The sequence below is a fragment of the Aotus nancymaae genome, unplaced genomic scaffold (genome assembly GCF_030222135.1).
Source record: "Aotus nancymaae isolate 86718 unplaced genomic scaffold, 86718_ANA_hifiasm-v0.15.2.pri h1tg000059l, whole genome shotgun sequence".
Classification (NCBI taxonomy): domain Eukaryota; kingdom Metazoa; phylum Chordata; class Mammalia; order Primates; family Aotidae; genus Aotus; species Aotus nancymaae.
In genome coordinates, this window is record NW_026988473.1 from 2,768,398 (window position 1) to 2,795,555 (window position 27,158).

The following is a 27,158-nucleotide window of genomic DNA, read 5'->3' on the forward strand; positions in this document are numbered from 1 at the left end:
TGCAGTGAGCTGAGATCACACCATCGCACTCAAGCCTGAGCAACAGAGTGAGACCCAGTCTCAAAAAAAAAAAAGGCCAGACGCAGTGGCTAACACCTGTAATCCCAACATTTTGGGAGGCCAAGACGGTGGATCATGAGGTCAAGAGATTGAGACCATCCTGGCCAACATGGTGAAGCCCCGTCTACTAAAATACAAAAAATTAGCCAGGCATGATGGCGCATGCCTCTAGTTCCAACTGCTCGGGAGGCTAAGGCAGGGGAATCACTTGAACTCGGGAGGTGGAGGCTGCAGTGAGCCGAGATTGCGCCACTGTACTCCAGCCTGGGGACAAAGCGAGATTCCATCTCAAAAAAAAAAAAAGGCCAGGTGTGATGGGAAACACCTGTAATCCCAGGTGTTCGGGAGGCTGAGGCATGAGAATTGCTTGAACCCAGGAGGCAGAGGTCTCAGTCAGCTGATATCATGCTATTGTACTCCAGCCTGAGTGACAGGATGAGACAGCCTCTCAAAAAAAAAAAAAAAACCAAAACAATAACAAATTGCCAACTTTTTACTATTACTATTATCATTATATAGTGACTGAATATTTTTAAGTTGCTCAGACTGGAGCGCAGTAGCTATTCATAGTACACTACAGCCTCCAACTCCTGGGCTCAAGTGATTCTCTTGCCTCATCCTGAGTAGCTGGGACTGCAAGTGCATGCCACTCTGCCTGGTTTGCCATTTATTTTTTGAGACAAAATTTATGTGCCATAGAATTCACTCTTTTGAAAGTATGCAGTTCAGTGGTTTTTAGTATATTCATAAAGTTATGCAAACATCAGTCATCACTATCTAATTTCAGATCACTTTCATTACCCCAAAGAAACCCAGTGCACATTTAGCATTTATTGTCTATCTCCCTTCCTCCTGGCCCCTGGCAACCACTAATCTACTTTCTGTACTGTGAATGTACTTATTCTGGATATTTGATATAAATGGAATCATATAACATGGCCTTTTGTGACTGACTTTTTTCACTAAGCATGGTGTTTTTGGTTGTAGCATTTATCAGTAATTAGTTCCCCTTTGTTGCTAAACACTCCATTGTGTGAATATACTACATTTTATTTATTCATTCATCAGTTGATGGATTTTTGGGTGCTTTCTACCTTTTGGTTATTTATTTATTTTTTGTACATAATTATTTTCCATACCTTTTGGTTATTATAATTACGTTACTGTGAACATTTATGTGCAAGTTTTTGTTTAGATGTATGTTTTCCTTCTCTTGGGTAGAGACCTAGGAGTGGAAATTACTGGATCATATGGTAATTTTATGTTTAAACAATCTGAGAAACTGCCAGATTATTTTCCAAAGGTATTGCTGTGCTATTTTGCATTCTCAACAGCAGCAAATGAGGGTTCCACTTTCTCTACCTCTTCACCAACACTTATCTGACTATTAGGTATGAAGTGGTATCTCATTGTGGTGTTGATTTGCATTTTTTTAATGACTAATGATGTTGAAATAATTACTATAATGTTTTATATACTTATTGATCAGTGTATCTTTCAGAAATAGCTATTCAGATCTTTTGCCCATTTTTAAATTGTCCATTTTTTGGTCCTTTCTATTATTGAGTTATAAAAGTTCTTTAAATATTGTAGATTCTGGGTCCTTATTAGATATATGATTTGCAAATGGGAGAAAATCCTATTCTATAGATTATCTTTTTACTTTCTTGACAGTGTGTTTTGTAGCATAAAAGGTTTGAGGAAGTCAAAGTCAAATTGTGCTTTTGGAGTCATGTCTAAGAAACCATTGCATAAGCCAGGCGTAGTGGGACACACCTGTAATCCTAGTGCTTTGGGAGGCCCAGGGTGGAGGATTGCTTCAGGCCAGGAGTTCAAGACCAGCCTGAGCAACATAGTGAGACCTCCCCACCGTGACAAAAAATAATTAGCCAGGCATGGTGACAGGGGCTTACAGTCCTTGCTGCTTGGGAGTTTGAGGAAGGAGGATTGCTTGAGCCCAGGAGTTTGAGGCTGCAGTGAACTATGATTGTGTAACTATACTGCAGCCTGGGCAACAGAGTAAGATCCTGTCTCTTAAACAGAAATCCCAGCACTTTGGGAGGCCGAGGAAGGTGGATCACTTGAGGTCAGGAGTTCCAGACCAGCCTGGCCAACATGGCAAATTTTTTTCTACCAAAAAATACAGAAATTAGCCAGGTGTGGTGGCACATGCCTGTATAGTCCCAGCTACTTGGGAGGCTGAGGCAGGAGAATTTTTTGAACCCAGGAGGCAGAGGTTGCAGTAAGCTGAGATCATGTCACTGCAGTCCAGCCAGGGCTATAGTGAGACCCTGTCTCAAAAAAAAAAGGAAAGAAAGAATCTAAAACCATTGCCTAATCAAAAATCATTAATATTTACAACATAAAACCTTCTAAGAGTTTTTTAGTTTTAGATCCTTCATTTAAGCTTTTCATTCATCTTAAACTAATTTTTGTGTGTGTGCTGTGAGGTGGAGATCCACTTTCATTCTTTGACATGTTCATATCTGGTTGTCCCAGCACAGTTTCTTAAAAATCCTTTTTCCATTAAATTGTCTTGGCATGCTTTTTTTTTTAAATTTCCTTTTTCTTTTTTTGAGATGGAGTCTCGCTCTGTCGCCCTGGCTGGAGTTCAGTGGTGCGATCTTGGCTCACAGCAACCTCCGCCTCCTGGGTTCAAGCAATTCTCCTGCCTCAGCCTCCCGAGTAGCTGGGATGACAGGCATGTGCCACCATGCCCAGCTAATTTTTATATTTTTAGTAGAGATGGGGTTTCACCATGTTGGCTAGGCTGGTCTTGAACTCCTCATCTCAAGTGATCCGCCCGCCCGCCTTGGCCTCCCAAAGTGCTGGGATTACAGGCATGAGCCACTGCTCCTGGCCTTGGTGTGCTTGTTGAAAATCAATTGACCATAAGTATAAGAGTTTATGTCTGGATTCTCCTTTCTATTCTATCTATACATCAGTCCTTAAACACCAGTACCACACAGTCTTGATTACTATAGTTTTATGGTGAGTTCTTTTTTTTGGAGACAGGATCTCACTCTGTTACTCAGCCTGAGTTCAGTGGTGTGAACACGGCTCACAGCAACCTCAGTCACCTGGGCTCAAGCCATCTTCCTACCTCAACCTCCTGAGGAGTTGGGACTGCAAGCACACACCAGCATGCCTGGCTAATATTTTATTTTTTGTAGAACCAGGGGCTGGTCTTGAACTCCTTGACTCAAGTGATCTTCCCAGCTTTCTTTTGTTCTCTTTAAGGATTGTTTTGGCTATTCTGGTTTCCTGGTATTTCCATATGCATTTTAAGATCATCTTGCTAATTTCTGCCAAAAAAAAAAGAAAAAAAGAAAAAAAAAGAACTGTGATTCGGTGAAACCTCACTCTACTAAAAATACACACAAAAAAAGCTATGATTTTGGTAAGAATTGCTTTGAATTCAATTTGGGAGAGTATTTTCATCTTGATAATGCCATTCAGTTCATGAACACAGGACATTTTTCCACTTAGCTATCATTTAATTTCTTTGAACAATGCTTTGTAGTTTTCTAGTATATGTCTTGTACTTACCTTGTTAAATTTATTTCTTAGTTTTTTTATGCTATTGTAAATGGATTTTTTTAAAAATCATTTTTGGATTTTTCATTGCTAGTGTATAGAAATGGAACTGATTTTATTAGCTCTTTCAGTTATATGTGTGTGTGTGTGTGTGTGTATTTCTTGTAGATTTTTGTGTACAAGATCATGTCATTTGTGAATAGAGGTAGTTTTACTTCTTCCTTTCCAAACTTTTCTCTTTCTTGCCTAATTGCCCTAGCTAGAAACTTAAATACAGTGTTGATTAGAAATGGGGAACAAACATATCTTTGTCTTGTTCCTAATCTTAGGGGGAGAACTTTCAGTCTTTTGCCATTAAGTATGTTTTCTTTCTTTCCTTTTTTTTTTTTGAGAGAGTGAGACCCCCATCTCAAAATAGAAAAAAAAAAATGATGCAGTATTATAGGTGTAACGTCACGCACGGGTTTTTATTTTTATTTTGAGACAAGGTCTCACCCTGTCACACAGGCTAGATTGCAGTGGCGCTGTAACAGTTCACTGCAGCCTGGACCTCCCCGGGCTCAGGTAACCTCCCACCACAGTTTTTGCTTATTTGTTTGTTTGTTTTTTGAGACTGAGTCTTGATTCATTACTCAGGCTGGAGTGCACTGGTGCAATCTTGGCTTACTGCAACCTCCACCTCTCGGGTTCAAGCAATTCTTCTGTCTCAGCCTCCTGAGTAGCTAGGACTACAGGCCCCTTCTACCACTCAAGGCTAATTTTTGTATTTTTAGCAGAGATGGGATTTCACGTTGTTGTTCAGGCTGGTCTTGAGCTCATGACCTCAGGTAATCCACCTGTCTCAGCCTCCCAAAGTGCTGAGATTATAGGCATGCCTGAGTCACTCTGCCCGGCCCAGTTTTGCTTTGTATTTTTTTTTTTTTTTTGATACGGAGTCTCACTCAGTCGCCCAGACTGGAGTGCAGGGGTGCCCTCTCAGTCACTGCAGCCTTCATCTCCTGGTTTCAAGCGATTCTCCTGCCTCAGCTCCCAAGTGTCTGGGATTACTGGTGCCTTCCACCATGCTTTCTACCACTCCTGGCTACTTATTTACTTAGTTATTTTGAGACAGAGTTTCACTCTTGCCCAGGCTGACGTGCAATGGCACAATGTATCCACCTCCCAGGTTCAAGCAATTCTCTTGCCTCAGCCTCCCAAGTAGCTGGTATTACAGGCATGTGGCAGGAACTGTACCCAGCTAATTTTGTATTTTTAGTAGAGATGGGGTTTCTCCATGTTTGTCAGGCTGGTCTCAAACTCCCGACATCAGGTTATCTGCCCGTCTCGGCCTTTCAAAGTGCTAGGTGGGAGCCACTGCTTCAGCTTAATTTTTTTGTTTTTAGTAGAGAAGGGGTTTTGCCATATTGGCCAGGCTGATTTGGAGCTCCTGATTGCAATGATCAGCCTGTGTCGGCCTCCCCATGTGCTGGGATTATAGGTGTGAGCCGCTATGCCCAGTCAGTTTCTGTATTTTTAATAGAGACACCTTTTGACATGAGCTAGGCTGGTCTCTAATTCCTGGGCTCAAGTGATCCACCTGACCTGGTCTCCCAAAGTGCTAGGATTACAGGTGTGAGCCTGGTTTTTATTTTTATTATTTTTATTTTTATTTAGTTATTTTGAGACAAGTTCTGGTTCTGCTGCCCAGACTGGAGTGCAGCAACTCCATATTCTAAAAATATTTTGAATGATGATGGCATTGTTAGTGTCAATGAAGTCTATCAAAAATAACCTTCTTTTGGCTTTTGAACTGTGATTTGTGGCAGCCAAGTTACTAGGTAAGAGAGTGTTCTAAGGTTTTTTACTAAATATGGAAAATATACCAGATTTCGCCTTTGTATTTTTGCCTAAAACTGATGAGTTGAATCTTGCTTTCCTCTAGTGTGTAATAGATTTGTTTCTTTCATTTTTTATGACTTATTTCTGCCCTTTCACAGACTTCCACTTCCTAAGAGACCTTTCTCCAGTGTCTCATTTTCTTGTGTGTTTATGTAACTTCAGGTGCTATGTAATCTGTTCTAGACCGTCAGTATTTAGCTTTAAATTCCAGATTTGGTTGTTCTTAACACAAATAAAGGTAGGGTGACTTTACCCTTACCACTGCCACTGGCACATCCAATCGCCTGTTTGGTATGTATGTGAGAAATTTCGACAAATTTTAACACTGGCTAAAGTAAAATACAATCATGCATTACTCAACAGTGGGGATATGTTCTAAGAAGTGTATAGTTAGGCAGTTTCATAATTGTATTAACAACATAGAGTGTACTTACACAAACCTGGGTGGCATAGTCTACTACACCCCTAGGTTATATGGTATAACCTATAGCTCCTAGGCTACAAATCTGTACAGCATGTTATTGTACTGAATACTATAGGCAGTTATACCATGGTGGTAAATATTTGTGTATCCAAATATAGAAAAGGTACAGTGAAAATATGTTATAAAAGGTAAAAAATGGAACCTGTATAGGGCACTTCCTGTGACGGACCCTGTAGGACCGAAAGTTGCTCTAGGTGAGTCAGTGAGTGAATAGTGAGTAAATGTGAGGGCCTAGGACACTTTTGTAGATTTTATGAACAGTGTTTTATTTTTTAATTTATAAAATTTTTTCTTCAGTAATTAACTAGGCCAGGCATTACGGCTCATGCCTATAATCCCAGCACTTTGGGAGGCCAAGGTGGATGAATCACCTGAGGTCAGGAGTTAAAGACCAGCCTGGCCAACATGGTGAGACCCTGTCTCTACTAAAAATACAAAAATTAGTCGGGCATGTTGGCGGGTGCCTGTAATCCCAGCTACTTGGGAGGTTGAGGTGGGAGAATTGCTTGAACCCGGGAGGCAGAGGTTTCAGTGAGCCAAGATCATGCCACTGTACTCCAGCCTGGGCAACAGAGCAGGACTCCGTCTCAAAAAAAAATAATGATTATAATAATAAACTAAGCTTAGTCTGTAACTTCTTAACTTTATATACTTTTGAATTTTTTCAAATTTTCCACTTTTATAATACTTTCCTTAAAACACAGATATACCACTATACAAAAGCATTTTCTTTATGTCCTTATTCTGTAAGCTTTTATTAAAATCTTTTTTAACTTTTTAAACTTTTTTGTTAAAAACCAAGACATAAACATACACATTAGCCTGCAGAGGGTTGGGATCATCAGTATCACAGAACATCATTATCACTGTCTTCTGCCTTCACGTCTTTTCCCACTAGAAGATTTTCAGGTACAGTAACATGCATGAACTGTTATCTCCTGTGATAACAATGCCTTCTTTTTTTTTTTTTTTGAGACGGAATTTCGCTCTTGTTACCCAGGCTGGAGTGCAATGGCGCAATCTCGGCTCACCGCAACCTCTGCCTCCTGGGTTCAGACAATTCTCCTGCCTCAGCCTCCTGAGTAGCTGGGATGACAGGCACGCACCACCATGCCCAGCTAATTTTTTTGTATTTTTAGTAGAGACGGGGTTTCACCATGTTGCCCAGGATGATCTCGATCTCTTGACCTCGTGATCCACCCACCTCAGCCTCCCAAAGTGCTGAGATTATGGGCGTGAGCCACCGCGCCCGGCCAACAATGCCTTCTTTTGGATACCTCCTAAAAGACCTGCCTGTGGCTGTTTTACAGTTAAAATTAAGAAAAAAATAAGTAGAAGGTATGCATGCTAAAATAATAATTACAGAATAATACATAAACCAGTAACAGTCATTTATTGTGTACTATTCATAATGGTATGTGCTACACTTTTACATGACTGACAGCACAGTTAGATTTACACAAGCATCACCACAAACAGGAGTAATGTGTTGTGCTATGATGTCCTGATGGCAACAGTGTCACTAGGATATAGGCATTTTTTAGTTCTACTGTAATCTTATGGGACCACTGTCATATATACGCAGTCAGTCCATCATTGACTGAAATGTCATTATACTGCGCATGACTGTATTAAAAGGTAAACTTGAAGTATAAGCAACATTTTCAAAGTAACTGCTTATTAGATAGAACTCTCATACCATACAGTCTACTCATTTAAAGTATACAAGTCAGCCGGGTGTGGTGACTCACAGCTATAATCCCAGCACTTTGGAAAGTTGAGGTGTGCAGATTGCTTGAGCACAAGAGTTCGAGACCAGCCTGGCCGACATGGTGATCCCCTGTCACTACTGAAAATAAAAAAAATTAGCTGGGTGTGGTGGTGGGCACTGGTGGTCCCAGCTATGGGAGGCTATAGGTGATCACCGGAGTCTAGGAGGTTCAGGTTGCAGTGAGCCTTAATCAAGCTGCCACATTTTAGCTTGGGCGACAGAGCACAACCCCATCTCAGAAAATAAAAAATAAAGTGTACAATCTGGTGGTTTTTTAGTATATTCACAGAGTTGTACAAATGTCATCATTAGCTAATTCCGGAATGTTCATTGCTCTCAAAAAAATGCATACTATTATCAGTCACTTCTTATTCTTCATTTTCTCCAGCCTTGGCAACTATGAATCTACTTTCTGTCTCTCTGGATTTGCCTATTCTAGACATTTTATTTTAATGAAGTCATACAATATGTGGTCTTTTATGTCTGGCTTTTTTGTACTTGGCATGTTTTCAGAACATAACATGCATACTGTTATGTTGTGGCACATAGCAGTATTTCATTCTTTTTTTTTTTTTTTGCTTCCACTATGTGAGAGAGGATTCCAGAGAGCTGGAAATCCCTTCATTCCTTTTTGTGGCTAAATAACATCTAATTGTGTAGGTATATCATATTTTGTTCATCCATTCATCAATTGATTGACATTTGGATTGTTTCTACCTTTAAGCCTGTTGTGAATAATGCTAGTGTGAACATGTGTATAAGCTTTCGTTTTGAAAAGAACATACGTTTTCAGTTCTTTTGGATATATACCTAGGAAAAGAATTGTTGGGTCTTACCATAACTTTTTTTAACTTTTTGAGGAACTTTCAAACTGTTTGCCAGTGTCTGTACCATTTTACATTTCCACCAGCAATGTGTGAGGTTTCCAATTGATCTACATTCACTTCAGCACACGTTATTGTTTATTCCTTTGATGATAGCCATTCTGGTGGGTATAAAGTGGTATTTCATTGTGGTTTTGGTTTGCATTTCTCTGATGACTAATGAGAATTGAGCATTTTTCATGTGCTTATTGTCCATTTGTATATCTTCTTTAGAAAGACGTTATCTTTAAAGCTAAATATTGATGGTATGCTGTTTCGAATGCTGTTCATTCTTTTTTTTTTTTTTTTTTGAGACGAAGTTTTGCTCTTGTTGCCCAGGCTGGAGTATAGTGGCGCGATCTTGGCTCATTGCAACCTGCACCTCCTGGGTTCAAGTGATTCTCCTGCCTCAGCCTCCTGACCGAGTAGCTGGGATTACACACATGCGCTACCATGCCCAGCTAATTTTGTATTTTGTAGAGACAGGAATTCTCCGTGTTGGTCAGGTTGGTCCCAAACTTCCGACCTCAGGTGATCCACCCACTTTGGCCTCCCATAGTGCTGGGATTACAGGCGTGAGCTACCGCACCTAGCCTTGAATGCTGTTCTCTAGATTAACTTTCTTCCTTTATCCGAGACAAGAGTTTTTGATCCATTAATTCAAATGTTTTAGTCTATTCTTGAGATTGCTTTACAAAGCTAATTTTAAATACAGCTCTCCCTTATGAAAAAATGACATTTTGTATCCTGGCTTGAAATTTCTATGAAGACAGTTTGTCCCCACTCTGATAAACAATGATAGACAAATGAAATGAAAGAGATAGTAGACTCTCTTTGGTCCCGTTGTTATCGTGAATTTGTATATCTAGAATCAAAGAATTAGCAAAGACAAAATGCATAAAGGACCCAGTGGCTCATTAAAACATCATTATATACTGTGCATTCTGAGAGTATCACCTATCTTGAGAGAAAGAAAGATCCATAAGGCAAGGAAAATAGCACCTGAGTTTGAAAGTAGCACTTTGCACATGTAGGGAAATCTATGACCACTTGTAGGTAGGCATGAAAAAGTGCATGATTTCATCCATATGTTCCCTTTTCTCCCAGCGTGGTACCATGCGACGGCGCTATGAAGATGATGGCATTTCAGATGATGAAATTGAAGGGAAAAGAACTTTCGACTTGGAAGAGAAACTGCATACCAACAAATATAATGCCAATTTTGTTACTTTTATGGAAGGAAAAGGTCAGTATAATTTTGGTTCCAACATATAGTACTTTGGTGTGGGAAGTCATAGAATGTGAGCATTGGGGGTTTAGCATTTATCTAGCTAAAATATTGCCTGTTGATGTTATTTTCTCTTGTTATTCAGTGCCCCTTGTATGCACTCGACCCCGAGTCCTCCCACCCTGTGAGTCATTCTCTGCTATATTAGAAGTAATCTTTTATTAGGGCAGGAGTATTATTGGAGTTTTTTTGCCTAACGACTTCTTCTTCCTTCTTCCTTCCCTTGGTTTTCAGTTTAATTAAAAACCGTACGATAAAAATCGTTTTATGTGTATACCTACCCCACCAAAACTGAGGGTGGAATTCCATGTGTACCATGCATCTTTGATCGTTGGCAAACTGACAAGGATATCATATATGTATTGTAGTGGTCAAAATTAATTTTTTTTACTCTTAAGAGACAAGATGATGATAATTTCTGTTTAGCATTTATGAGATAACTCATTAATAGTACTACCCCCATATTGTTTAAGCTCTAAATTTCCTGGGGAAATATATAGACTTGGCAAACCCCTCAAGCTTTGCTTCTCAATGTGCACTCCATATTTTCTAAGAGATGCTTCTTAATAAGCATATATTTTATTGTCTAACAGCACAACTGTATACACAGAATAACAAACACTATTTATACCTTAGTACTTAGGATCCTTTTTGTGATCCTTTTATCTATTTTTTAACTATACTCCCTGTATTTCTAATAATTATTTTTCTATGTTGACAGATTTTAATGTAGAGTATATCCAGCGGGGTGGCTTAAGAGATCCTCTGATTTTCAAGAATTCTGATGGACTTGGAATAAAGTAAGTGCTTTCAGCCTGGCTGGATACAGTTGCAAAATGGCCTTGTTACACCCAGGACTATAAACAGTGGTGGTACTGATAACCCAAAACAGTAGTAATTGAAAATAATTTCGCATTTAGTTTTAAAAGTGTACGTTTTTCTTCTTTTGATACATAGGTGATTCATATTAGAGGTAAATGAGAAAATATAGATTAACAACAAAAAAAAAAAAAACAGCAAATTTAAATCTCCTGAAATCTACTACCCTTAGCTAAATCATGCATTTATTTATATATTCTTTTTTCCTATGCATATATGTAAATATACACTCACCTATATTTTAAAAATAATTTTAAGCCTGATTGTGAATATTGCTGTGTCTGATTGAGGAGTTCTCAGTACTTTAAGAAAAAAAAACTCACATTACTTGAGAAGTTACGTTTTCCATATATACTTACTGGTGTTTGTTTCATAGAATGCCGGATCCAGACTTCACTGTGAATGATGTCAAAATGTGTGTGGGTAAGTATTGAGGTTTTGGCCTCTGTCTTTAAGGCAAAGATTTAAGACTTAGGACTGAATTAAATCTCTGACTGAGATTTAAGACTTAAGAACATTGAAGTATATATTTGATTAGAAACTACATTTTTATTAAGAACTGAGAATTTTATCAGAGAATTACAGAAGTTGCCTTATTTAATACACATTAAACATAAAACATTGGAATCTCTTTTTCTTACCTACATACTTCCTTTTCTCCATGAAGGATGTGCCTTCTAGGGCAACCTATCCCAGAAACCAAAAACTTACATCTCTGAGCTAAGAATGAAGTTTCATTAATATCGTGATTCCCTTTCTTTTCCTAAAAGCAGTAGAGAAATTTCCAGGAAATGCTCACCAATGCTACATTTGGAAACTTGCCTAAGACTTGAAACTTTCTAAGCTGAGAAGTAGATACATTAAAATTTATCTTCATCAGTGACTGGTTAAATTGAGTCTTTAATTATTTTATTATGTTCAAAATTTAGGAAAAAGAAAGCAAATTAGATCAATCTAATTAAAGAATAAAATTCCTGACGTTAGTAAAGTTTCAGCTTAGTTTTCTGCAGACAGTGGTGTTCACTATGGTCCTGAGACACCCCAGCATCCTTAGGAGTTCAGGAATGGTTAGTAAAATGGAATAAAGCCTTTTTTTTTTTTTTTTGAGACATTAGAGTCTCTCTCTGTCGCCCAGGCGGAGTACAGTGGCGCTCAATATCAGCTCCCTGCAACCTCCGCCTGCAGTGTTCAAGCAATTCTCCCACCTCAGCCTCCTGAGTAGCTGGGATTACAACCACTTGCTACCACACTCAGCTAATTTTTGTATTTTTAGTAGAGATGAAGTTATACCATGTTGGCCAGGCTGGTTTGGAACTCCTGACCTCAACCAATCCACCCGCCTCACCCTCCCAAAGTGCTGGTATTACAGGCGTGAGTCACTGTGTCTGGCCAGAATAAAGTCTTTTTCAGATACTTCCAACAGAACTTAAAACGAAGGGACTTTTTTGATTTTCTTCCTAGTACTAGAATTTCTATGTTCTTTTGACCTCTATACCAAAGTTCCAGTGCCATTCCTTTGCTTTGAAAATTAAATACTGCAGTACTATCTCCTGGCCACTTGAGGGTCCTTGTAAGACTACTGACTCTTCTGTTTTTCTAAAAGGTGAAAGTCACGGATATCCCAGGTAGAGGAAAGTTCTCAAATCTCTGTTTTATTCATCCCTTTACTGTTTCTGTGTTAGATCCTGGCCATCTGCCTATTGCCGTGTATTCCCTAGAACTTAGCACAGTCTCTGGAGTATAGTAGGTGCTCAGTAAATCTGTTGAATAATTGAAACGCTCTCCCACTCTTCACAAGACAGAACATTCTCAGGGGACCTCAGAAAACCCACCTGAATACATATTACTCTATCATTTGACCTCCTTTATTAAAGAACCTCCAGGACAGTAATTCCCTGTATTTATAAGGCAATAGACCACCGTAGCTACCCTCTTGATGAGAGATTCTTACAGTTTGTGGTCCACAGATGACCTGCCTCAGAATTATTTGTGATACTGTTAAAAATGTAGACTCCCAGAGAGGATTGTAGGAAGATGGCAGAATTGTAGGAAGGAGCAAGCACTAGGAACTTGTCTCCTTACCTAGAAAATAATTGCACTGGCAGAATCTGTCTGATATAACTGTTTTGGAATCCAGGAGTCTATTCAAGGCTTGCAAATTCCAGGGAACAGCTTGGACAATAAAATACAGTTAATTTCAGTCAGTTTCAGGCCTTAGCACAGTAACAGCTTCTCCACTCTTCCCTGCCAGCCAAGCCACATGACAAGCAGCTGTGCATATGTTTCTCAGAAAAACCTGTACACAGCTTATGGGAGCCAGGGTGAGCAAAGAGGAACCTTTCCTTGAAATAATGGGATCCACCCTGTGATCACTGAGTGCTGCTTCTGATCACAGAAGTACAGACATAGAAGCAAGTAGGGCCAGGCACTGTGGGTCATGCCTGTAATCTTGTACTTTGGGAGGCTGAGGCAGGTGGATTGCCTGAGTCCAGGAGTTTGAGATCAGCCTGGGCCACATAGCGAAACCCTGTCTCTACAAAAAATACAAAATTTAGCTGGATGTGGTGACATGCACTGATAGGTTTAGCTACTTGGGGAGCAATTCCTTGAGCCCTGGAGGTTGAGGCTGCAGTGGTCTGTGATCATACCACTTCACTCCAGCCTGGGCAACAGAGTGAGACCCTGTGCCAAAAAAAAAAAAAAAAAAAAAAGACAGGTGGGGCAATTGTTGTTGCATCTTCCCTTAATTGTTGCAGGCCTCTTCCCATCAGTTGAACTGACTTCCAGAGGATTTAAAGGGCTATTGTGGCTGGTTGCAGTGACTCATGCCTATTATCCCAGCCCTTTGGGAGGCCAAGGTGGCCAGATCACGAGGTCAGGAGATTGAGACTATCCTGGCTAACACAGTGAAACCCTGTTTCTATTAAAAAGACAAAAAATTAGCTGAGTGTGGTGGTGCCAGCTAGTTGGGAGGCTGAGGCAGGAGAATTGCTTGAATCCAGGAGGCGGAGCTTGCAGTGAGCTGAGATCATACCACTGCACTCCAGCCTTGGCAACAGAGAAAGACTCTGTCTCAAAAAAAAAAAAAAAAAGTTAACTGGGCATGGTCTCGGGCACCCATAATTTCAGCTACTCAAGAGGCTTCCGAGGCAGGAAAATCGCTTGAACCCAAGAAGCAGAGGTTGCAGTGAGCCAAGATTGTGCCACTGCACTCCAGCCTGGGTGACAGAGGGAGCCTCTGTCTCAAAAAAGAAGTGGGGGGGGGCAATTTAGTTTTCTCTTTTCCCCTTTGAGAGCCAGACATTAAAGACTAGCACATTCAGAATAGGAAGTGACTGCATATGCACCTGGAAGGTGCAGGCTCAGAAAAGACGTAAGAAACCTTACATGTATACCTCAGATTGATCTTTAACACGGAGATAGCCTACACAAAAACAACAAAACACACAATGATAAATCACAGAAAAGGCTGGGCACATGGTGGCTCACACCTGTAATTCCAGCACTTTGGGAGGCCAAGGTGGGCGGATCACGAGGTCAAGAGATTGAGACTGTCCTGGCCAACATGGTGAAACCCCGTTTCTACTAAAAATACAAAAATTAGCCGGGCATGGTGGCACGCGCCTGTGGTCCCAGCTACTCGGGAGGTTGAGGCAGAAGAATTGCTTGACCCCAGGAGGCGAAGGTTGCAGTGAGCCGAGATTGCGCCACTGCACTCCAGCCTGGTGACAGAGCAAGACTCCGTCTCAAAAAAATAAATAAATAAAAATAAAACACAGAAAACTCTGGGGAAGAGAGAGAATCAGATTTTGAGAGTTACCACATTATTAAATTCAAATGTCCAGTTTTCAACAAAAAAATCATAAGGCATACTAAGAAAGAGGAAAGTATGGCCCATTAAAAGAAAAAAAAAATCAACAGAAAATGTCTTTGAAAAAGTCCTGATTGTGGATCTAATAGACAAATATTTTCAAATAGCTGTCTTAAAGATGCCCAAAAAACTAAGAAATTTGTGGAGGAAGTCAAGAAAGTAATGTATGAATGAAATGGAAATATCAAAAAACAGAAAACTTTAAACCAAAAGGAAATTCTGAAGCTGAATAATACAGTAATTCAAATGAAAACCCGATTCAAAGGCAGATTTGAACAAGCAAAAGAATCAGTGAAGATAGGACAGTGGAGATTATTAAGTCTAAGGAGCAGAATGACAAATTAAAGAAAAGTGAACATAGCCTGCCATAGTTTAAATGTTATCCCTGCTGGGCGCAGTGGCTCATGCCTATAATCCCAGCACTTTGGGAGGCCAAGGCGAGTGGATCACTTGAGGTCAGGAGTTCTAGACCAGCCTGCCCAACATGGTGAAATCCAGTCTCTACTAAAAATATGAAAATTAGCTGGGCATAGTGGTGGGCACCTGTAATCCCAGCTATTCATAAGGCTGAGACAGAAGAATCAGTTGAACCCGGGAGACGAAGGTTGCAGTGAGCTGCTATCGCACCATTGCACTCCAGCCTGGGTGGCAAGAGTGAAACTCTGTCTCCAAAAAAAAAAAAAAAGTTAGCCCTTCCGAATTTCATGTTGAAATTGAATTGCCAGTTACAGTATTAAGGGGTGGAACCTTTAAGAGATAATTAGGCTACAGGGGCTCCACTCTTATGGGTGGGATTGATGCTGTTATAAAAGGGTGAGTTTGGCCCCTTCTTGCTTTCTCTCATTCTCTTACTGTCTTGCTTTTCGCCATGTGATAATGTAGCAAAAAGGCCCTCACCAGATGCTGGCACTTTGATTTTAGACTTCCCAGCCTCCAGAACTGTGAGCTAATAAATTTCTGTTAATCATAAATTACCTACTCAGGTATTCCTTTAACAGCAGCACAAAATGGACTAAGAACCTAAAGGAACATTTTTGACACCATTAAGTACACCAACATATGCATTATGGAAGTACCAAAAGGAAAATAGGAGCAGGGATAATCTGTATTTGATCAAATAATGGCTGAAAATTTCCCAAATTTGATGAAATACATGAATATAAACATCCAGACAGCTCAATGAACTCCAAGTAAGATGAACTCAGAGACTGTCACCAAGACACATTATAATCAAACTTTAAAAAACCAGAGACAAACTCTTGAAAGCCTTGAGAGAAAATAACTAAATGATTCATTACATAAAGGTATCTTCAGTAAAATTATGAACCAGTATCTCATCAGAAACTTTGGAGGTCAGGAGGCAGTGAGCCAATGTATTCAAAGTGCTAAAAGGAAAACAAAACAAAACTGTCAACCAAGAATCCTATATCTGGCAAAACTGTCCTTCAAAAGGGGCAAAAAATTAAGACATTCTCAGAAAAACAAAAGCTAAGGACACTTGTTACCACTGGACCTGCCTTGTAAGAAGTGCTCAGGAGAGTCCTGCAAAGTGAAAGGAAAGGACATTAGATTGTAACTTGAAGCCATATGAAGAAATATCTCAATAAAGGTAAATACATGGATAATTATAAGAGCTAGTATTATCTTAACAATGGCTTGTAACTCCTTTTTGTTTTCTCCGTAGTTTAAGAGATGAATATATTTTTAGAAAGATAATTGTTAGCCTAAAAACTAGCACTGAAACTTTGAGTGTAGCCCCACATTTTATTTGTACATAATTTAAGAGATTAATACATTTAAAAAAATTATTAGAACTGGGTATGACATTTTGGGCTGGATGAAAAAAGAAAAAAAAAAAAGAACCAGGTATAGTGGTACATGCCTGTAATCCCAGCTACTCAGTAGGCTGAGGTGGGAGGATTGCTTGAACCCAGGAATTCAAGACCAGCTTGGGCAGCATAGCACAGACTCATTTCTCCCACTCCATGATTGAATGAAATACTAGTTTATGTTTAGGGGCATAAACTAATAACTAATAGGGGCCCAGTATATAAGGATGGCTTTTGTGACATCAGTAAAAAAAAAGGGTAGAGGCAGCTATAAAGGAGCAGATTCTTTGAATAATAGTGAAGTCAAACTGGTATTAATTAAAAATAGAATGTTTAACTTTAAGATATTAGATGTAATCTTTATGGTAACCATAAAGAAAATATCTATAATATATATAGAAGCAAATGTGAAAGGAATTTACACATTTCACCAAAGAAATGTATCTAAAGGCCGAGCGTGGTGGCTCATGTCTGTAATCCTAGCACTTTGGGAGGCTGAGATGGGTGGATCACCTGAGGTCAGGAGTTCAAGACCAGCCTGGCCACCATAGTGAAACCCCATCTTAAAATAAATAAATAAAAGAAATGTATCTAAATACAAAAGAAAACAGTAATTTAGGAAGATGAGGAGCAAAGCTATAAGGATATAGAAATAAAATATCAAAATGACAGAACTTCCTTATAACTACTTTAAATATAAATGGATTAAACTTCCCAATCAAAAGATAAGAAATTGGCAGAATGGAGAAAAATGACATGATACAACTATATGCTATCCACAGGAGACTCACTGAAGATCCAACAGACAGAAATAGGGCTGGGTGTGGTGGCTCACACCTGTAATCCAGGCACTTGGGAGGTCAAGGCGGGCGGATCACCTGAGGTCAGGAGTTCCAAGACCAGCCTGACCAACATGGTGAAACCCCATCTTGATTTAAAAAAAAAAAAAAAAAGACAGAAATAGATTGAAAGTGAAAGGATGCAAACAGCTATTCCATGCAAACAGTAACCAAAAGAGCAGAGGTGGCTATACTAATATCAGATAAAACAGACTTTTATTTTCATTTATTTATTTAGAGATGGCATCTTGCTCTGTCGCCCAGGGTGTAGTGCAGTGGTGCAGTCTCAACTTATTGCAACCTCTGTCTCCTGGTTCAAGTGATTCTCCTGCCTCAGCCTCCCAAGTAGCTGGGTTTACAGGTGCCTGCCACCATGCCCAGCTAATGTTTGTATTTTTAGTAGAGAGTGGGTTTCACCATGTTTGCCTCTTTTCTATGTTGGGAGATTTTTGTTGACTTAATCTCCTCACGCTAGTCTCAAACTCCCGACTTCAAGTGATCTGCCTGCCTCAGCCTTCCGAAGTGCTGGGATTATAGGCGTGAGCCACCATACTGGGTCCTAAAGCAGACTTTAAATCAAAGAATGGTTTCGAGAGGGGCCTAGTATAATGGCTCATACCTATAATCCCAGCACTTGGGATTGCTTGAGCCCAGGATTTTGAGGCCAGCCTGGGCAGCGTACCAAGACCTTGTCTCAGCCAGGCAAGGCAGCTCACGCCTGTAATATCAGTACTTTGGGAGGATTAGGTGGGTGGATCACCTGAGAGTCAGGAGTTTGAGACCAGCCTGACCAATGCAGCGAAACCCCATCTCTACTAAAAATACAAAAATTATCCAGGCGTGGTGGTGCACACCTGTAGTGCCAGCTACACAGGAGGCTGAGGCGGGAGAATCACTTAAACCTGGGAAGCAGAAGTTGTAGTGAGCCGAGATCATGCATTGGACTCCAGCCTTAGCAACAAAGTGAGACTCCATGTCAAAAAAAAAAAAAACTTCTTTAACAAAAGAAGAGAATCTTAAAATCAACACTCTAATCTTACAAATTAAATAACTAGAAAAAAAAGACAAACTAAACCTAAAGCTAAAGGAAAGAAGTAATAAAGATTAGAGCAGAGATAAATGAAATAAAAAATAGAAAAACAATAAAGTCAAAGAAGCAAAAAGTTGGTTCTTCTTTGAAAAGATAAGCAAAATTGGCAAAGCTTTAGCTAGATGGACTAAGGAAAGAAAGATCAAATTACTAAAATCAGAAGTGAAAGTGAAGGCCAGGCATGGTGGCTCACACCTGTAATCCCAGCACTTTGAGAGGCCATGGTGCTTGCATCACCTGACGTGAGGAGTTCGAGACCAGCTTGGCCAACATGGTGAAACCCTGTCTCTACTAAAAATACAAAAATTAGCTGGACATAGTGGTGCATGCCTGTAATCCCAGCTACTCAGGAGGCTGAGGCAGGAGAATCACTTGAACCTGGGAAGTGAAGGTTACAGTGAGCCAAGATCGCACCATTGCACTCCAGCCTAAGAGACGAGTGAAACTCGTTTCAAAGGGAAAAAAAAGGAAGTGAAAGGACATTACTTCCAATTCTGTAGAAATAAAAAAGGTTATAAGGGAATACTATGCACAGTGGCTCATGCCTGTAATCCTAACACTTTGGGAGGCTGAGGTCGGTGCATTGCCTGAGCTTAGGAGTTTAAGACCAGCCTGCGCAACATGGCGAAACTCTGTCTCTACTAAAAACAAAAAGTGAGCTGGACATGGTGGCATGTGCCTGTAGTTGTAGCTACTCAGGAGACTGAAGCATGAGAATTACTTGAATTGGGGAGGTGGAGGTTGCAGTCAGCCAAAATTGGGACCCTGCACTCCAGCCTAGGCAACACAGGAAGACTGTGTCTCAAAAAGAAAAAAAAAAGAGCAATTGTTCATCAATGAATTGGATAACCTAGATGAAGTGGACAAATTTCTAGAAACACAAAACTTAACAAGACTACATCACTAAGAAATAGAAAATTTTAAATCTATATAGAACTATATTGTAATTAGTGAGGAGATTAAGTCAACATTCAAAAATCTCCCAACAGAGAAAAGCCTGGGCCTGATAGCCTCGGTGGTGAATTCTACTAAACATTTAAAAGAGGAATGAACACTAATTCTGTTCATTCTGTTTCCAAAGAATTTAAGAGGGAACACTTCTTAATTCATTCTGTGAGGCCTGCATTACCCATCAAAGCAAGAAAAAGACAGTACAAGAAAACTACAAATCGATATCCTTTTTGAACAGTGACGTAAAAATCCTCAACAAAATACATGCTAAATTCAGCAGCATATTAAAAAGATTATACACCATGGCCAAGTAGGATTTATTCCTGGAATAGATCCTTGACATGTGAACATCAATCAATGAAAATTTCATTAACAGAGTGAAGGAGGAAAAAGGTCCTACATGATAATTTCAATTGATACAAAGAACACATTTGACAAAATTCATGATAAAAACACTTGACAAACTAGAAATAAAAGGAAACTACCTCAACGTAATAAAAGCTTTATATGAAAAACTCCCAGTAAATATCATACTCAGTGGTGAAAGACCAAAAGCATTTAAAATCAGAAACAAGGTAAAGATGCCTGCTTTTACTGCCGCTATTCAGTGTAGTATTGGAAGTCCTAACCAGCACAATTAGGCAAAAAAAGGAATTAAAAGGCATGCAAATTGGAAAGGAAGAAGTCAAGTCACCTCTGTTGGCAGATGATACGACCTTTTTATTTGTTATTTTAGTATTTTTTTTTCTTTTATCATGTGTGTCTTAAATTACACTTTAATTTTTGCTTTTTATGAAATATTTCAAGTATACATAAAATTGGAGAATATCAGTAACAAAATGAATGCCCATCTATGAACATCCACTTGTGTACAACTTAGTAAGAAATTAACCTTTTGCTATGTTTACTTCACCTCTTTTTGCAGAAGTTTATTAGAGTTGACATCCACTGTGTACCATTCTTCCCATCTTCAGTCCCTTTTCCTTCCTCTTCTCTCCAGAGATAGCCACTCCCTTGATTTTTAATACAGTCTGTAGATAGGCATATTGTTTTGCATGTTTTTAAACATTAACCAAATGACATCATAGTGTACAAATCATTCTGCATCTTGCTTTTTTACTCAACATTGCATTCATTTTAACTGCCATATAGAATTCCATTGTATGAATATACGATAATTTATCCACAATATACCCATTCCCCCTATGATGGACATTTACGTTGTTTCCACTTCTTGGTGCCCTGAGTGCAATGGCCCAATCTTGGCTAACTGTAACCTCCACCTCCCGGGTTCAAGTGATTATTCTACCTCAGCCTCCCAAGTACCTGGGATTACAGCATGCGCCACCACGCCCAGCCAATTTTGTATCTTTATGAGTTTCACCATGTTGGGCAGGCTGGTCTCAAACTCCTGATCTCATGTGATCCAGCCACCTTGGCCTCCCGAAGTACTGGGATTACAGTCATGAGCCACCACACCCAGCCTCCATTTCTTTACTCTTAGAAATAATGCTACAATGAAGGCTAATACATTTCTTCTTGAGTACACATCATAGAGGATACGAGCTTAGAAGTGGGCTGAAAAGTATGTACATTTTCACCTTGTCAAATTGCTCTCCAAAGTGATTGTTCCAGTTTACACTTTGTTCAGTCAAGTATGAGAGTGTCCTTTGTTCCATATTCTCTCAAACACTTGATATTACGAGATATTTATTTATCTTTATTTTTTTTGGTGGGGCAGAGACAGTCTCACTCTATTCCCCAGGTTGGAGGAGAGTGGCACAATCTCAGCTCACTGCAACCTCTGCCTCGTGGGTTCAAGGGATTCTCCTGCCTCAGCCTCCCAAGTATCTGAGATTACAGATGCCTGCCACCACGCCCAGGTCATTTTTGTATTTTTAGTAGAGATGGGGTTTTACCACGTTGGCGAGGCTGTTCTTGAACTCTTGACCTCAGGTGATCCACCCGCCTTGGCCTCCCAAAGTGCTGGGATTACAGGCATGAGCCACCATGCCCGGAAGAGATTTTAAACTTTTGACAATCTGATGGTTATGAAAGAGAAACTTGTAGTTTTTAATCTGCGTGTCCTGTAAGGATAATCATGTTCTCAGAAATGTTGATTAACTGTTTGGGCCATGAATTTTTAAATTTTTTAAACTTTCACGTTCCCTTTTATTCTGTTACCACTTTCTTATAGTGACTAATAGCAGAAACTCTAGTTTTAAAAGTTAATACACATAAAGTGCCCAGGAGAATCACAGCCATGTTGTAGGAGATAGTATTATTATTTTTATCCTTTTAAATACATATATATTCATGGAGACAAGGGTCGTCTCACTGTGTTAAAGAGGCTGGTCTCTAGCCCCAGGCCTCAAGCAGTCCTCCTGCCTTGGCCTCTCAAAGTGCAGAGATTACAGATGTGATCTCACTGCACCTGTCTACCATTTAGATACTCATCTTGCCATATTAATCTTGCCATTTTGAATATTAATCTTTATTTCTTTCTTTTCTAGTATTAGCTTAAAATGTTCCATTTCTATTCTCTTTGTATGTCTTAATTCTTGCTTCAACGACAGCAGATAGGAATCCTGGCCTTGTGGAACAGCTGAGGAGTACATCTTTGCATAAACTGGGGGAGGGTGGTTGCTTTACCCCCAGCTGTCCCTGCAGCTGCTCAGCCAGATTCCCAGATCTAGCATCCTTCAAAACATCTCAACCTTGGTAACTCAGTTGCATAACATTGGTAACTCAGTTGCATAACTAATATAGCAGTATTCTCCAAGGTGGTTGGATTACTGGTGATTTTTATTTTCTTTTTAAACTCTTGTATTTTACACATTTTATACCATGGGACTGTGTTCTAAACTGTTCAGTATGGAGAAAACAAAGAGCTCAGTTACTATAAAGAAAGTGGTTTTCTGGTCTCTATTCAGTGGCTCTGGTGTAATAGAACTATATCAAGTCTTCCTTTGCAAAACTCTTCATTTCCTTTTATTTTTATTAGTTGTCTGTGCTCTATGCAGTCTGTATAACTTTGGGTTTTACATTCATCAGCAAATTACAGTTTTCTGTTAGAACTTCAGTTATGTTCTAATTATATTCACTAAAGAAAATACTTAACATAAGCCAACAATTGTCAGCCTATTCTAATTTAGTTAGAATTATTATATTGCCTATGTATTTATTTACCCAGTTCAAAGCTGCTTCCATTGCCAGTATTTTATTTTCTATTTTATAACCAGTTCTCAATAAGCCTCCAATAAGGAATGAATCATTTTTCTACCACTTACAGCAGCTTTCTTTGCCAAATCCACAGTATCTTCTATCAACTCAAGATGTTGTGATTTCTTCAGACTTATCTCAGAAGCACAAGAATTGCTAAATTTCTCTCACTTAGATGTAATCTTTATATTGCATACCCACCCCATCACAGTTAAGCTGAGTCATGCAAACATATTTGTTGGTCATAAATTGAGGAGCAGTGGCACAATTGTCCACCTTAGGGCAATCTTCTAACAAGACATAATCCACTACAGTGAAACCTCCTTTGGCAAAATCATTCATGGTGCATGAGCAGGGGTTTGCTGCCCATGAACCTCAGATGCAGGCTAACTGCTGCCACCTCCAGTTCTTCAGGTCAGCTAGTTGGCAGGAGGGAGCAAGTGGGCCTATTATAGTTTTAAGAGATGAGGTCTCATTATGTTGTCCAGGTGGCATTGAAATCTTGGACTCAAGCTATCTTCCTGCCTTAGCCTCGTGCATAACTGGGACTACAGGCACGTGCCACAGCGCCTGGCTCAGTGGTTAGTCACAGTAGCAAAAATGTGGTAGCAACCTAAATGTCCATCAGTGGTGAATATATGAGCATAATGTGATATTTTCATACACTGGAATGTTATTTAGCCTTAAAAAGGAAGGAAAGGCCAGCACGGTGACTCAACGCCTGTAATCTTAGCACTTTGGGAGGCTGAGGCGGGTGGATCACGAGGTCAAGAGATTGAAACCAGCCTGGCCAACATAGTGAAACCACTTTTCTACTAAAAATACAAAAATTAGCTGGGCGTAGTGGCACGCGCCTGTATTCCCAACTACTCAGGAGGCTGAGGCAGGAAAATCGCTTGAACCTGGGAGGTAGAGGTTTCAGTGAGCCTAGGTCGCACCATTGCACTCCAGCCTGATGACAGAACAAGACTTTGTCTCAAAAAAAAAAAAAAAAAAGGAAATTCTGATACATACCACAAATTATATGAATCCTAAGGACTTATGCTAAGTGAAATAAGCCAGCCATAAAAAGACAAATACTGTGTAATTCCGCTGACATAAATGAAGTATATAGAGTAACCAAAATCGTGGAGACAAAATAGAATGGTGGTTACTGGGGAGAAGGGCAGTGGGGACTTAAAAGGGCCATAGTTTCAGTTTTATAAGATGAAGAGAGTTATGGAGATGAATGGTGGGTAATGGTTTTACAACATTGTGAATATATTTAATAACACTCAACTGTACTCCTAAAAGTGGTTAAGATAGAACATTTTATGTTTTTTGTATTTTACCACAATTTTTTACAAGTTGAAGAAAAGAAAGTAGACTCCTGGGTACAGTATTCAAATTTCTGAGCTATACACATATATAAGATTTTATTCAGTCATCAGTCTTTCTTTGGTTTTCTTCCTACTTCCTTATCACTTTTCATCGCCTCTGTAATCTTCTTACTGCTAGTAGTGATCTTTGGAAGCCCTTTGTAACCTTGTATTTTCTAAATAAACCCAAGAATAAACACAGCTATCTTTGCTGCGACTTAAAATAAAGCAGCAATTATATCTAACCTAACAGACTTTATCTGAAATTAACTTTTTTTTTTTTTGAGACAGGATATTGCTTTGCCACCCAGGCTGGAGTCCAGTGGTACAATCATGGCTCACTGCAGGCTTGACTTCCTGGGTCAAGCAGTCCTTTCACCTCAGCTTCCCAAGTAGCTGGGGCCATAACCGTGCCCAGATAATTTTTGTATTTTTTTGTAGAGATGGGGTTTTGCCAAGTTGCCCAGGCTGGTCTTAGAACTTCTGAGCTCAAGTAGTCAACCCACCTCGGCCCGCCAGAGTGTTGGGATTACAGGTGTGAGTCACTGTGCCCAGCCAGTAACTAACTTTCTATCCAGATTTTTAAAAGTCTGGATGTTTTTTGTTTCTTGGGTAGCTAATCACTGGCAAAATGCAGTGAAAAAACTGATCCAGCTCTTTTCAGCCTGTGGTGGAATGTTACTTCTTCAGTGTCAGTTTATGTCTCAGAAAGAAGTAAGCCATTCTGTCATGTAAACTTTCTGTGATAGAATGTATTGGTTGAGAATATGGACTCTGGAGCAAAGCGGTCCCCAGCGACACTAATTACTAGCTCTGTAATCTTCAACAAGTTACTTAAATGTGAAGTACTTAGAACACTGTCTGGCATATACAGTTGACCCTTAACAACGTAAGGGCTAGAGGCACCAACCCCCAACAAGTCAAAAATCTACATATAACTTGGAACTCCTCAGAAACTTAACTGCTGATAACCTTCTGTTTACTGGAAGCCTTATGGATAATGTAAACAGTTGATTAATACATATTTTATGTTATACATATTGTATACTACATTCTTACAATAAAGTAAGAGAAAAATTATTAAAATCATAAAAGAAAATATGTTTCCTATCTTCTCATCTTCATGATGAATAGGCTAAGGAGGAAAAGGTGGGATTGCTTTTGCTGTCTCTGGAGTGGCAGGGGTGGAAGAAAATTCATGTGTAAGTGAACCCATATAGTTCAGACCTGTGTTGTTCAAGGATCAGCTGTGCTGAGTTCTCAGTAAATGTTAGCTATTACTTTGACCATCACAGAATGTGCTCTGGTCCATACCTACAGTATGAGCACACCTCATTTTATTGTACTTTGCAGATAGTGTACTTTTTTTTTTTTAAACAAATAGAAGGTTTGTGGCAAACCTGCATTGAGCAAATTCATAGCTGCCCTTCTTCCAATAGAATGTTTTGGTGATTCTCGCACTATTTAAAACATTTTCATTATTATTTGTTAGTGGTGATCAGTGGTCTTTTTTTTTTTTTGAGATGGAGTCTCACTCTGTCACCCAGGCTGGAGTGCAGTGTCACAATCTTGTCTTACTCTAACCTCCACCTCCTGGGTTCAAGCAAGTCTCATGCCTCTGCCTCCCAAGTAGCTGAGATTACTGGTATGCGCCACCACACCTGGCTATTATTATATTTTTAGTAGAGATGGAGTTTCACCATGTTGACCAGGGTGGTCTCAGACTCCTGACCTCAAGTGATTCACTCGCCTTGGCCTCCCCAAAGTGGGTCACAGGCATGACCCAGTGCACCCAGCTGATCAGTGATCTTTGACATTATTATTACACTTGTTTTGGGTGCCATGAACTGCATCCACATAGGAGAGCAGACTTGAAATGTTGTGTGTGTTCTGACTGCTTTGCCAAATTGCTATTCCCCCATTCTCTTTCTCTCCTCAGGCCTCCCTATTCCCTGAGACACAACAATATTGAAATTAGGCTCACTATTAATATTACAATCACTTTAAATCAAAAGGTAGAAATGACTAAGTTTAGTGATAAAGGCATGCCCAAAGCCAAGATAGGCGTTTTACATCAGATAGTTAACTAAGATGTGAATGCAAAGGAAAGGTTCTTGAAGGAAATTAAAAGTGCTACTCCAATGAACATGGGAATGTTAAGAAAGAAAAATAGCCTTATTGCTGATAGGGAGAAAGTTTGAATGGTTTGGACAGAAAATCAAACTAGCTATAACATTCCCTTAACAAACCCTAAGCTACAGACAGCAAAGCCCTAATTCTGCTTAATTCTGTGAAGGCTGAGAGAGGTGAGGGAGCTGCAGAAGGAAAGTCTGAAGTTAGGAGAGGTTGGTTTATGAAGTTTAAACCATCTTTGTAACATGAAAGTGCAAGGTAAAGCAGCAGCACATGCTCATGTAGCAGCTGCAGCAAGTTATCCAGGAGATCCAGCTAGGATCATTAATGATGGAGGCTGCACTGAACAGGTTTTCCATGTAGATGAAACAGCCTTCTATTGGAAGAAGATGCCATCTAGGATTTTCATAGCTAGAGAGAAGCCAACTGCTTCAAGGGACAGGCTGACTGTCTTGTTAGGGGCTAATGCAGCTGGTGATTTGAATTGGAAACCAAATTTACCATTCCAAATTTGAAAGAAGTTCTGCTGTGGGTAAAATGCTATCAAACAACATTGCATTCTACAGAGAAATGTTTCTGTGAAAGGAAGTATCAATCCATGTTGCAAACTTCATTGTCTTATTTTAAGAAATTGTCAACCTGAGAAACATAGCTAAATCTTACATCTGCAAAAAATTAAAATATTACCCAGGCATTGTGGTGTGTGCCTGTAGTCCCAGCTACTCAGGAGGCTAAGGTGGGAGGATCATCTGAGCCCAGGAGTTTGTGGCTGTGGTGAGCTGTGCGTCAGTGTACTCCAGCCTGGGCAACAGAGCAAGACCCTGTCTCAAAAGAAAAAAGAAAAGTTTACACTTCAGTGAAAGAAAAAGAAATTGCCATATCCACCAACCTTCAGCAACCACCACCCTGATCAGTCAGCAGCCCTCAATAGGGACATTGAGGCAAGTCCCTCCACAAGCAAAGATTATGACTTACTGAAGGCTCAGATGATTGTTAGCATTTTTAGCAATAAAGTATTTTAAAATAAAATTATGTACCTTGTTTTTGTAGACACAATGCTGTTGCACACTTAATAACCTACAGTATAACTTAAATATAACTTTTA

The 27,158-nt window shown here is 39.6% G+C and overlaps 1 pseudogene; it reads left to right on the forward strand.

Annotated features, from left to right (window-relative positions):
* LOC105706467 (WAS protein family homolog 6-like) overlaps window positions 1-27,158 on the forward strand; it is a 115,364-nt pseudogene that overhangs the window by 61,475 nt on the left and 26,731 nt on the right.